Source organism: Mus musculus, chromosome 6 (assembly GCF_000001635.26).
Source record: "Mus musculus strain C57BL/6J chromosome 6, GRCm38.p6 C57BL/6J".
NCBI classification, from domain to species: Eukaryota; Metazoa; Chordata; class Mammalia; order Rodentia; family Muridae; genus Mus; species Mus musculus.
This window is the reverse complement of record NC_000072.6, coordinates 54,459,540-54,472,233: the sequence shown is the minus strand read 5'-3', so window position 1 is coordinate 54,472,233 and position 12,694 is coordinate 54,459,540. Positions and strand designations below refer to the sequence as shown.

Below are 12,694 nucleotides of genomic sequence, written 5' to 3'. Positions count from 1 at the left end.
TACCCTGTGGTGGGGGTTTAATCACTTCCATTTTTAAAAAGAGACATTTTGAAATCAGTGAGTGGCACTTACGAAACGCTCAGTAGATGTTGGCTATTAATATCTGCACTCTCTCATAGTTTCCAACAGGCTCCCACCTTTTCCTGTTTTAAAGCTTGTGATTCCCGGCATAAAGCCAGAGATCAAAAAGAAGGTCCCAAACGATGGCTTCGGTAGCCTCTGGAACAACCAGTTCAAATTGAGAGAGAATGGGACCATCCCGAGCAAGGGAGTCTGGGAAAAAGCTGGGTGGCGACCAGCAACAAGGAAAGAGTATGTCTGCTCTCTTCTCTGCCTCTGAAAAACCCAAAGATAACCTCAGACTACAGGAAAAGGGGGAACTGGCTGAGACAGGCGCTGACTTTGAGCATCTTCATAGAAGGACAGAGGAGATTCGAGGAGAGTTATATGTGCAGCAGATGCTGATCTCAAAATGAGGCAAATGCAAACCCAATCAGCTCTATAAGAATCATGTTTACACCTCATAATCCCGAATTTCATGGACTTTCAAACTCTCAGAGTCAGTTTTAGAGTCAAAGCGGGAAACACTCAAATATGACCACAGAACAGAAGGCAGAATTTTTAATCCTTAACTGTGAAGTAGACACACACACACACATACTCACACATACACACACACACACACACACACACACACACACACACACACACACAAACACACCGTGCACTGGGTCTCAAACCTGGGACAAATGGTTGAGGTGTCTACTTAATATATCAAAACAGATCTGGACCCCAGTTCTCCCAGCATCCTACCTGTTACAGTAATCCTGTTACAGGGTCCTCCTGGGCAACACATCCCGCCCCCTACCCTAGACATCTCCCACCCAGGTACTGGGCTAAGTTTCCCTTTCCTCAGCTGCCCTTCCCTATATCCATTTTGGTTACCTGGCCATTTTGTTTGCTCTTTAGCCTTTTGGTCTGGCTCTCCCCTCCCCCTCCCCCTTTCTCCTCACAAGCTCCAGCTTGGGGGTCATCTTCACTCTGAACTCTCCCAGATGTCCCTGCCTCTGGCTAGTGCTCTCCCCTTTATCTACAATAAACCTCCTCCACCATACCTAAGAACAGTCATATCCTTTCTTTATTTGTTTTTTCTCTGTCTATCTACCCATCTATCTGTGTGCATACATATACACACTGTGTGTGCATTGCCAATCATTCAAACAAACTCATATTAACACAATGTAAAAATGAAGAAAAAAATCACATGATTACATCAATTGATTAAGAAAAGGCAGCCAAACAACAAAATCCAGCTTCCTTTCATGATAGGAGCTCTCTTCAGACAGAATGGGAAGGCGCTTCATTCTCACTTGCCAACAATAAACCCAGGGGTGAAGTAGCTTCCTGCTGTCAGGATCAAAGCTAGGCTCTGCCCTCTCATCTATTCAACATCATAATGGCAATCATGGGAGAGCAGTGAGGTGTGCAGTAGGAAGGAAAGATAAAACTACCTGTTCACAGGCTGCAAACAGTCTAGCAGAAAGCACCTAGAGCCAGAAAGGGAGTCATGGAGGTCATGGTTTACAGGTCAGCACGCCGGAAACCAAGCTCGACTCCTTAAACGGGGGATAATCAACTCAAAACCAAATATTTAACAACCCTTTAAAATACTTCCAAGTATAAAAGAACCACACAAAATCCAATAACTGTGCACAGGGTATGGGGTCTACAAAACATGGAATTCTGATGAAAGCAGATCTGGCCCTCAGATCTAGCATCCTTCCATAACCCTATCCATAACAGCATCCTCCTGGCCAGCATATCCCGCCCCCCTCTCCAAAGTCAATAAAACTGTCTACTCTATCCACTAGAGGATACAGTGTAGCAAAGAGAACAGGTCAATGTATAGATTTGGTGCAATTCCAGTCAAAAGCCGGGTAGATTTAAAAATAGACATTGGCATGGTGAATCTAAAGTTTATACAGAGAAGCAAAGGAACTAGAGAGGCAGAAACATCTGGAAACTACCGGAACACCCTTCTGCGGGTGTGGATCAACAAAACCCAGGTAAAACTGGACCAATAGAAAAGAGGGTCAGAGGCTGCCAATGACTGATAGAAGCAGGGTGTGACTACAAAGGGGTAATAGGGGAGCTCTGGCAGGGGTAGGAATGCACAAATCTATGCATCATCACAGAGTTGTCACTGTCCCTGTGAAAGCCAGTCTTACTACTTAAAACTTGAACTATACAAACAAAATAAAAATGTAGTAGAGACAAACTATCAAATGAAAGATGCAAGAGAGACACACACAGAGCCAACTTTTTTGCACTGTTTAATTTTTTTCAGTCATTGGCACATATTTGAGATGCCTATTGGTGACCCTATGTCCTCAAAAGGCCAGGTTCTTCCTGGCCCCAATGACATCTCGGTATGATGTCCTGGGGTCTCCCTGACTCCTTATCACTTCCTGATAGCACCTGTAATACAAGAAAGTCTGAACATTCAGAGCTACCACACCTAGCACTTTCCTAAAGAGAAAGAATTGCACTCTGGGAGGCCCCACCTTCAAACCAGCTCTAGTTGTCTAGCAATGCAGCCTGTCCACATGTGGTGCCAGAAGCCAATATGACATGTGGTGACAGTAAGCCTACTGGGAACTTTTACAAACCCTTAGCACCCATGCATGCCGTAGAGTGCCAGAATGACACCATTCTTCAGCATCCATGCCAGGCCCTCCCTAGCTCTTCATACATGTGCACACATGAGCACACACGTGCTCACAAGCTTCTCTACATCTTTACCTCACTTGTAATATGCACCCCAGGACGACTCAATACAACTTCAAGTCAGCCGCTCTCCTCTAGACTTACTTCACTTCACCGTCTTTTTATTGCCGACTTTGACCACTCAGACCAGAGCTGTGGTCTTGGCAACAGGAGCAGATCTCCTTTCAGGAGTGTGGGTGAAAGTGGGGTGTCTGGAAGTCATGGATTTAAACGGTTTCCCAAAGGACTCTTGTTTTCAAACTTTTCCTCTCCAGTTAAGGGTTGATGTCATTTTCCCCTGTATTCCTCTCAAGCTTACGATGACCTACACACAGGATTGGGACAAATCTTCACAAGCATAGTGTTGAGGGGCTTCCAGATGGGACTATGGCGACTGCTACCATCACCCTTCAGTGTGTCAGCTGCACCGGCCAAGCTCCTTGTTCTCATGAGTCCCCTCTGTCCACACGGTCTCCTGCTCTGTCCCCTCTGCCCACACGGTCTCCTGCTCTGCCCCCTCTGCCCACACGGTCTCCTGCTCTGCCCCCTCTGCCCACACGGTCTCCTGCTCTGCCCCCTCTGCCCACACAGTCTCCTGCTCTGCCCCCTCTGCCCACACGGTCTCCTGCTCTGCCTCTCCCTATTGAAACCCAATCCTCTCCTGACGCCCAGCTGGCAGGCTTTCTTGAGGAACCTACTCAAGAATTGGAATTAACAGTTCTTTCCTCGTGAATGTTAATTATATATAATAGCCATACGCTTAAAGGGTTTGGTCCAGTGAGGCTGGCTTTTCCTGAGCCTGAGGTGAGAAGAATATTAGTCAGGTGGTCCACTGTGACCCATAAGAGCCCACAGCCTATTGAAGATTTCTGCAACTTCAAGGGGGTCTCATGTCTTCACTGTCTGTGTAGTAAGTACTTTTGCTGCCCAAACGAGGCAACATCACACACATACACTCACATGAACTCATACACACACACACACACACACACACACACACACACACACACACCATAAGCACAGCAGCTTTGCCAAGATGTGATAGAAAAACTGAAAGACTTTTTATTCTATCTGTTATCCACAGCTTCACACAGCTGACTTGGTTTCTCTGGGCTCAAATGGTCCATCCCAACACAGATAAGGATATCTGGGCCAACATCCTACCCACAACCTGAAGCCAGTGTTTAGACACCTCACCCATCCTGAGATGCTTCTGTCACCATCTCAAGTATATCCCTTAAGATAGAAATGTGCCTGAACCAGCCGGGCGTGGTGGCGCACGCCTTTAATCCCAGCACTTGGGAGGCAGAGGCAGGTAGATTTCTGAGTTTGAGGCCAACCTGGTCTACAGAGTGAGTTCCAGGACAGCCAGGACTGCACAGAGAAACCCTGTCTTGAAAAACCAAAAAAAAAAAAGGTGCCTGAATCCACCCTTCTAGTACTTAGCACAGTGCCTGATATATGTTACATTCTAAAAATTCACTAAGGCCAAACTTGCTCTTCAATGTGATAAATATGGTGTGAATTAAATAGAAAAATAAATATTTTTGTCATGATAATGGCAGATGAAGCCTGTGGGTATCCCAGAGGTATGTCTCACACAGCGTGCTCTCCTTCATTCTGCTCCTTGAAAAAACATATATATATATAAACAAAATATATATAAACAAAACAGAGCCACTGCAAACCCTCTTGAAAACACAATAGCATGGATTCCACTGGCTGTCAGCATTTCCAGAGGACAGAAGTGGAAAGTCACAACAGCTGCAGGGGCTCACAACAGAACCTGGGCCCCACCATTCCCCATGAGGTCATCATGCCAGCCATGACAAGGACCTCATTTGCTTGGACAGAACACATTCAGACTATCTCAGGATGTGAACTGCAAGGAATAGAGAGGACTTATTTTTAGTTCATTCCTCTCAACTGTATTTCTGTCTTGCACCTCCTAAAATTAGGTCTGCTGACTGAGGCTCTATGGAACTGGTGTGGTGTGGGCTGCTGCAACTATCACACTTCCGTAACCTCAGATCTACTGTTGCGTTGTCCTTTCTTTAGGCAGCTAGGTCTCTGCTTCCTTGTGAGCCAGCCCGGTAGGGTTACCCTGAAGGAAGCAGGTACAACTCTGCTTCCATGCAAAGACCAAGAGTCATTCAGCTGCCCTAGACACTTAAGCACTAGAACAACAATCCTGTTAGGTATCAGCTGCCCTTGCCTGCCAGCTATTCCTCTGACCTATAGTATAGTTAATTTCATTCTAATAACCACACTGCAGTGGCAAAAAAATAAAGCCACATCATAATATAAATGTCACTCATTGTAGAAAACTGTCATGTAAACATCTTTAAGAATCATAACTTTTGTTATTTTTTTTCTTCATTCCAAGTGATGATAGCATCAAGAGGGTGATTTGAAAAATGAAGAATCTTCAAGCATGGATGAAAAATTTGCTTTTTATTTTGGGGAATATACTTGCGGGGGGGCAGGAAGTATGTGGGAACATTACTTTCTGTTCAGTTTTGCTAAGTACTAAAGCTGCTATGAAAAATAAAGGCTACTGGGAATAAAATCTCATGCGTAGTGTGGTGCGTTCTGGCAACTGGGAGGCAAAGACAAGGAATCTCTGAGAGTTTAGAATCAGCCTGGTCTACATAGACAGCTCCAGATAAGACAGGGCTATATAGTGAGTGAAACCTTGTTTCAAATAAAGCAAAACAAACAAACAAACAAACAAAACAAAACAAAAAAATCAAAAAACAAAACCAAAAAACAAAATAAAACAAAAAAAACCAACAAACAGCAAAAAACCCACAATCAAACAACAACACAACCCTTGTCCCCGCCCTAAAACCAACGAAACCTAACAAAAACCAAGTATGAAAGGGAGTTAGGAAAGCTTTGTGGAAGTAGGTTTGTGTTTGTTTGTTTGTTTGGTGTTTTTCTTTCTTGCTTCTAAAAAAAGGTCTCTTTATTCTGTTTTATGTGCATCAGTGTTTTGCTGGTATGTTTAGATGAGGTCAGAAGAGTGCATGGCATTCCCGGGAACTGGAGTTAAGGATGGTTGTGAGCCACTATGTGGGTGTTGGGAACCAAACCTAATCAAGTATGATCAAGTACATGCACTTGCCCAGAGATCATCTATAATGGCTGCTAAGACAACCAAAGTTTCCAGGAATTGATCAGACTCTCTGTATAAGTATAAAGTATGATAACCCATGATAGTAAAAAAAATTATGCATAACCTTAAATAAAGGAGACAGGAGAAACAGTTATAGCCTCCTCAGAATATACCAATGAGGAGATAAGCCCTGGGTTTATTGGGGAGAAAGGTGAGTAAGTCTTTGAAGGACATAGTTATCTATCTATCTATCTATCTATCTATCTATCTATCTATCTATCTATCTATCTATAAACATACATATCCAAGAAACATAAAAAAGAGCTAGGACTGCCAGATAAAATAAGGCACTTAAGTTTGAATTAAGCTCAACGATTATTTTATGTGTTAAGTATGACCATATTTGCTCCATTCTTGTTCTAAAGCAATTACTTATTAGTTGAATTTTTTATTGTATTTTTTTTTTCAGATAGTGTCTCCCCGTGTAGCTTTGGCAGGCAGGGAACTCCCTTGAGATCCTCCTGCCTCTGCTTTCTGGGCCATCACGCCTCATTGTTTTACTGTTGCTTTGTATTTTATTTGAATTTAACTGTGTGCTTTCTATTCTTATTTTCTAACTCTGGCAGCATAAACGAAGCAATAAAAGGAGCGTAGGTGGAGTGAGAAGCGGGGGTCATGGAGGTGGAGTACAAAAATCAAAATAAAAGGAATAAGATCATTTATTAAAAAGCAGGTCCCCATCCGATGACATCTGTGATCCACACATACTGTTTCTGCCCCAGTTCTACACTAGGACTCAGCCTGGGTTGCAGGTTGGTCAGTCTATGGGCTCTGGTCACATCCAAGACTCAGCATTTCAGAAGACATCTTCGGGAACTGGGAGCTATGGAAGAGGAAGTTAGCAGCTACTGCACTGCAGGTGAGCAGGGCAAACTGCTCTGCACTTGCTCAGAGATCATCTATAATGGATGCTAAGACAGCCAAGGTTGCCAGGAATTGATTGGCCTCTCCGTATAAGCTTTCAGAAATAGCAGGTATCTGTCCATCGATTCTGAAATACATTACTGCTGAAGCACCTTCAACATCTGTGTCATCAGAGTCAGAGGCCGAAGCTCTTGGAGGCAACCTCTCTTTGGAGACAGAAAATGCTGAAAGGGGGAGTTTGCTCATATTTAGTGACCTTGACCTTCCAAACAGTTACAGACTGGGAGGGTTTTGTTGTAAGAATCACCACAATGCCCTCTGTACTTTGAGGAGAAAACACCAACCAGATGCCCTTGAGCCAGGACAGAGAATAGCAAGTGAAAGTTTATCAAAGCACACTGCTTATCTGGTGTCGTCCTGTTCCAGGTTCCTGTGACTGGGAAACAGTCAGGGAGATGACAATGGTGAGCCTACTGCTATTTGGACAATTCACTCGAAAGTCACTCGAAGACTAATGTACCCAGGAGCTACTATTTAGCTTCAACAACAGCTGTCAGTTCACCATCAACCTCATTCCCATTTCAATTAGCTATTCACCTCCAAATTTCTTTCTATCTATCTATCTATCTATCTATCTATCTATCTATCTATCTATCTATCATCTATCTCAAGGTTAATAAGTAAAATAAACGAGAACTAATTATAATACTAACTCTCATTTTCTTTTATAATAATCGATACAAAGAACATATTCTACCTGTATTCCAATTTCCCTGTCAGTAGAATATGAGTACATTTTCAGCTCAGAGAAGACCAGGTCACAGCATTTGAGCTCAGCTTCCTGGAGCTGCTACAGAACCCAAGGAGTTGTTGTTGTTGTTGTTGTTGTTGTTGTAGAGAGGGCTTACAGCCAGGCCACCTAGAATTCCCGCACTAGTATGGCTGGTAATTCATACAGAGAGACAGGGGCCATCCCTTCCACTAGACTGTTGGTCTGCCACTTCAGCTGTCCAACAAGCCAAAACCCTCTTCAACAGTTCAAAGCATTTAAATTGTGCTCCGATTTCCCTGGGTGAGACATTCCCTGATGAGCTACCACAGCAGAGACAAGCCCCAACAAAGGTCATGTGGCTCTAATCTGCGATTCCAGGCGCTTCCTGCTGTAGCATGGACTCAGGCCCACTCAACTTAGTATGACCAAAAGGGAAGGCTCCTTGCTGGCTCCACAGAACCCATGAACAGGGCAACCTGGCAGAACGAATCAGGAACCACAGGCAACTTCAAGGAATACTCTTTGTTCCCCATTTTTGGATTACTTTTGGAGACCCCAAATTGGTGACTCTCATTTTGGAGTTCCAACCTTGCTGTTAACTCCTGCCTTCCGTCTGTCCTGACTCCTGTCCAGACTCCTGCTGTCCATCTGTCCTGACAACTTTGCACTAACATGGACCTCTGACAGGCTTCCTTTCTGAGGCAGTAGTTGCGGCTATTCATAAGAAGGCACTTGGCAAGCCACAGCCGTCCTCTGAATGGATCCTCACTGCAAGCCTGGCAGCCATTCATTCATTCAACCCGTGTTTACAAGTTTCACTATGTGTGTGGCAATCCATGACAAACTGTGGGAAAACAGAATAAAACAAAACAAAACAGACCACTTCCTCCCTTCTTGAAGCTTCCACACTAGGGGCAATGAACCTCAGAAAATGGCCATTATTATCCCAATAAAATACATGGGGGACAGAGACTCAGAGTTGTTATGTAATTCACCTACCACACCACACACACACAGGTTAGAACCGGCTCCCGTGATTCAGGTTTCAATCTGCCTAACTCTGAAATTCTTTTTTTTTTTTTCCTTTTTTACACAGCAAGCTGTCATTGCAGGATCCCCGCTGAAGCACACAGCTTCCCACAATGCCTTCTGAGCAGAGGGCTAAAGGACACAAACACATTTTCCCACCTTTGTGCTCTAACACTCCACATGGTGCAGGTGGAGTCCTGCAGGCAGCATCCTGAAACACAGTCAACTCCTCCGCAGTGAACGAATCTTATTAACGCGGTAACCCATTGCCACCATCTACAGAACAGGTGCACCACGTGCTTTCTGTGAGTTTTAAAATATCTCCGTGGAGAGCAAAGATGCAGGGTCTGCTCTCTGAGAAAACAATAGCAAATTAGAACGGGGAAGGTGGGGCTGAAGGATTAGTTGGGGCTTTTAAATAATTTCCCACGTGTTAATTGTTGCTGTTCCTAAGTTTGTTGTTTCTGTTACAATCGCAGTTGCTTTACATAATGTTCTTATTAGTCTGGAGGTATTGGCGGTGTTCTCTAACACTGTAGCAAAGAACCTGCTCTTGGCTTTCAGGGTAAAGCCAGGTGGAAGATGCGAGACACTGGCTAGCCAGCTCACAGCAGCCTTGCCTGCACCCTCAGTGCCAACTCAGAAAATAAAGCTAGGCGCTAGGTGTCTACCGGGTGTCTGGCCTTGGCCTTGGCATAGCTGTCTGTCTCTGAGTCACTCACTATTACTGCATGATCACTGGCCTACAGACCCTCTCCCATACCTCAGCCCATTCTGTTCAGGAGGGTGCTGCAATGACGGGAGGAGAAAGCTTGGGAAGAAGAAAGTGACTCTTAGAGGGGCAAGAGGGTCCTTTGAAAGTGACACTTTAAGGATCCCAAAGATAGGAAATGATGAAAAGGCAACATATTACTCAAACTTCTGACCTGGGACTAGGAAGGGAGCTATGCTCTCTGCTGTACTACCATTGCTCCTTTGATCTGGGAATAGGAAACCAGCTCTATACTCCCCATTTCTGTCTGAGCAGGGATGTGCTATGCTCTGGATTCAGGAATCTACACTCTTCTGAGGCAGAGACCTAGCAGCTCTGTTAGCATGAACTTAGTTCCCCACAGGAAGGCCTAGTCATGGGTAGGGACTGAGCTTATCTGGCACTTACTGTCCCCACCTTGTGCCCATCATTGCTGGCAGCAAAGCCCCTGTGTGAGCGCATCCCCAGGTGGTTCTCCCCTAAAGACAGAGCTCAGCTCCTCTGCCTTGGCTCCACCTCCTCCTCCGTAGGATTCTCTGCTGCTACATGTGGTTCTGTTCCGTGGCTCAATTGCTACTTTGTTTTCTATTTAAAGGAAGAAACTAACAGAGCAGTGGAAAAAACAATCGAACCACAAAGAAAAGAATGGGAAAGAAGAGAGCAACTCTGGAAGCAGTGTGGGATACAGAGAGGAGTCTTGGATGCTATGTCTAAGGCTTGGAGAATGTGATCTATTAGTTTTCTAGCTTGCAGATTGCAATGGGCAACAGGAGTGGCTGAGAATTCCATCACCTCCTGATCACTAGCAAAACGGCAGCTGGCTTCATACCAGTGTTGAGGGCTGGTGTCATTCTGCCAGAGTTCAACCCTATCAGATTTGTACCTGTGCACCCCTGGATAAGTTCTTACCCGCTCTGTGCCTGTTAAAATGAAAAAGAATATCACCTGGAACTGAAGAGATGGCTTAGTGGTTAAGAGCACTTGTTGCTTTTGAAGAGGATCTGGGTTCGATTCCCAGCACCCACTTGGTGGCTAACAACAGTCCGTAACCTGAGTTCCAGGGAGTCCAACACCCTCTTCTGGCCTCCTATGCTGCTGCACACACATGGTGCATGCACATACACGCAGGCAAAACACTCATACTCATAAAAAATTAAATCTTTAGAACAGAATACTATCGCCTGCTATGATGGAGGTATCATGAAGAACAACCCAATGACTATGTAGCAGAGTGGAGCACCACTCACAGCTTGTTGGCGGTGGTCCCAGAACTGGTGACTGAGTGTGCAAGGAGAAGTGTACTAGCACACACCCCACAGCTAAAGAGGAATCCACCTCCAGCACTAAGTGGGTGTGTGACACTGGCTCTGTCAGCACCTCTCTCTCTCTCTCTCTGTGCCCCAGCGTCCTCACCTGGCCCGACCAGAGCTGTCCCTACTGAATCTAACTGTAACTGCAAGCCGTCCACGTTGGGTGCTTGGCACAGTTCCCAGGCCTGGCAGCTGTTCAGGAGGTGCCCGCCACTACTGTCCCACACCATCATCTTTAAACAGTCTCACTCAGCCCACTGGCAAGACATTGCTCATCCTTTTCTTTTTGAAAGGCACATGTCTTGGAATTAGAACCATAAGAAGGAGGCTGGGGGTGCAGATCAATTTTGGTGTAGTGCCAAGTGCGCTACAGGTCCATCTGTAATACCACAAGGAAATAAGAAACACCTCATGTGGTTGTGTGAGGGGGGAGGGGTCATTTAAAAATAGGTAGAAACTATCGGGGCCTGTTCCCTGCCTGAAAACCCAGCATTGACAGGTGACACTGGTGGCTGTCCTCCGCGTGCTCATGAGCCAGCATGATTTCATTTACATAACCAGGGTGCACTCTGCCCAGGAGTTACCCCGTGCTCTGCCTTTTATTAAAGACTGTGGGAGTCCCCAGTACGGCTTGCCGCTGAGTCTTTGCAGAGCTGGGACCCTGTCTCTGGCTTTCACACTTGGTCAGGCTGGGTGTCTATCACATGAACTTGGAAAGATTTTGTTTTTTTGTTTTTTGTGTTTTGTTTTTCTTTTATGACAGCAGTTGGGACAAGAGATATGAGGCCGGCCGCAAAGGCTAGGATGTCTGCCAGGTGTCCCTTCTAGTCACCTGGCTCAGATGAAGACAGACCTGGGAGGGAGAAATGGCTGGCTTGTGGTTCTCTAGGAATGGCTTGTGATGGTGGGATTTCAGGTTTCCCAAGGCCAAAGTCAGCAGTCTGGGGTGTGAATAATGAGTCGGCAAGGAGACTCTTACTTCAGTAACTGGCTAGATCAAGGTGTTGAATCTTGGCATAGTGTAATTTTCCTTTCATTTCTCTTAGATATTTCACAGGGGTGATTCCTGCTCAGGACAGGCCCATGTGATGAGGGCCCTTCTGACTTGTGGTGACTCCTGGGTATCATGTGCATAGCTGTGTACCGTACAGGCTTTTCCTTTCTGTGCCTGCCACCCACCTACCTCACAGCTGCGACAGAACACATTTGAATGTCATCCTGAATGGTCCCTTGCAATTGTGAGTGGCAGGTCCTGACACACCTCTCTGGCGCAGACAGGAAATCTGATGCAAAAAAAAAAAAAAAAAAAAAAAAAAAGCCCCCAAAAACAAAACCAACTAGCTTGGTTTTCACAGACCTGTTGTTACTGCTCTCTATGCAAAGCCACAAAGAAGGGAATCGAGTTTTTAAAATCACTAGCAGACAAAGGTGTCATTTTGTAGATTGGTAAGCAAGAAGAAATGCTAGCTTAGTACAATCAGCATAGAATGGTGCACTGCAAAAGCCCCCTTCAGGATCACTGGGACCCGGGGACACTCCAGTCCCCAGCAGCAATCAAAGCACTAGCTTGTTAAGAGAACACACATGAGTGACAGTATTTAGGAATCTGTAAGCCTTTCATTATCGCTGTGCACTAGTGAACATGCAAATTAGCCTTTCCATATATAAGTGTCCTATCACCCAGGTCTCCCCACCCCCACTGTTTCCAAAATAACATCAAACCTAAGACTCCGGAGCATCTCATGGGGCTTCAGAGAACACTGCAGTTTCTCCACTGCTTTTCTTATCAGAAGCCTTTGCAGGCCAGAGACGACGGGGAAGCTTGCCCCACGTAAGTCACAGCTTACAGGTCAATACTGACAAGGATGAGTACTTGGCTCATGAATCATGCAATCCTCGGTCCACAGGAGAAAAAAAATGATAGCACTGAGTTTCCAAAGGAAACGGCCTGACAAACATTAAAGAGGGAACAGAAGAGCGAGGGCGCACTATAATTTCCGTTCAGCGGGAGTTAATAAACAGTC

The 12,694-nt window shown here is 45.3% G+C and overlaps 1 protein-coding gene and 1 long non-coding RNA gene across 6 annotated transcripts in view; one reads left to right on the top strand and one right to left on the bottom strand.

The window, feature by feature from the left end:
* The window catches only part of Wipf3 (WAS/WASL interacting protein family, member 3), a 74,551-nt gene that overhangs the window by 31,535 nt on the left and 30,322 nt on the right, over positions 1-12,694 (bottom strand). The gene's annotated exons all lie outside the window — the stretch shown is intronic.
* Gm44026 overlaps positions 5,529-12,694 on the top strand; it is a 7,865-nt gene continuing 699 nt past the window's right edge. The window contains exons 1-3 of the long non-coding RNA XR_001785259.2: positions 5,529-6,803; positions 7,235-7,272; positions 8,677-12,694. The exon at positions 8,677-12,694 is cut by the window's right edge and continues 699 nt beyond it. This is a non-coding gene — a long non-coding RNA (predicted gene, 44026). The remainder of the gene's footprint in view (positions 6,804-7,234; positions 7,273-8,676) is intronic.